Source organism: Protobothrops mucrosquamatus, unplaced genomic scaffold (genome assembly GCF_001527695.2).
Source record: "Protobothrops mucrosquamatus isolate PMUCROS unplaced genomic scaffold, P.Mucros_1.0 scaffold1252, whole genome shotgun sequence".
Lineage (NCBI taxonomy): Eukaryota > Metazoa > Chordata > Lepidosauria > Squamata > Viperidae > Protobothrops > Protobothrops mucrosquamatus.
The window spans coordinates 441,004-441,597 of NW_015387458.1; positions in this window are offsets into that span (position 1 = coordinate 441,004).

Consider the following 594-nt stretch of genomic DNA (forward strand, 5'->3'; position numbering starts at 1 on the left):
AGATCCTCACTGATGACTCACACCTGACCCATTACAAGCCCCTCACCGACACCTGAAGCCCTTATAAGCAGAACACCGACACCGGCACCCCCTAAACTCCGCTGAAGATGTTACCTAGCCTGGTAACGAAAGGTTCGGAAACCAACCCACAACCTCAGAGAACGAACTTCCACCCTCATCCTAACAACCGTCTCAGCATCCCCAGGGTCACGTGATTAAAATTTGGGTGCTTGGAAACCAGCATCTATTTACGATGGTTGCAGTATCCTGGGGTCACATGGTTGCTGATTACGACCTTCCCAGCCAGGCTTCTGACAAGCCAGGTCAACGGAGGAAAGTCAACCAGGCCGGCTGGGGAATTCTGGGAGTCGAAGTCCAGGGGTCTCAAAGTTGTCAAGGTTGTCAAACCCAAGGGCTTAAACCAGTGGTTCTCAACCTTTTTAATGCCGCGACCCCAACCGGTCGTAAGTCGAGGACTAAACCGGTCATAAGTCGAGGACTAAACCGGTCGTAAGTCGAGGACTACCCAACCGGTCGTAAGTCGAGGACTTTCCCTGCCCAGGAGCGCCGCGCATGCGTGGTTCCGCCCCCTGC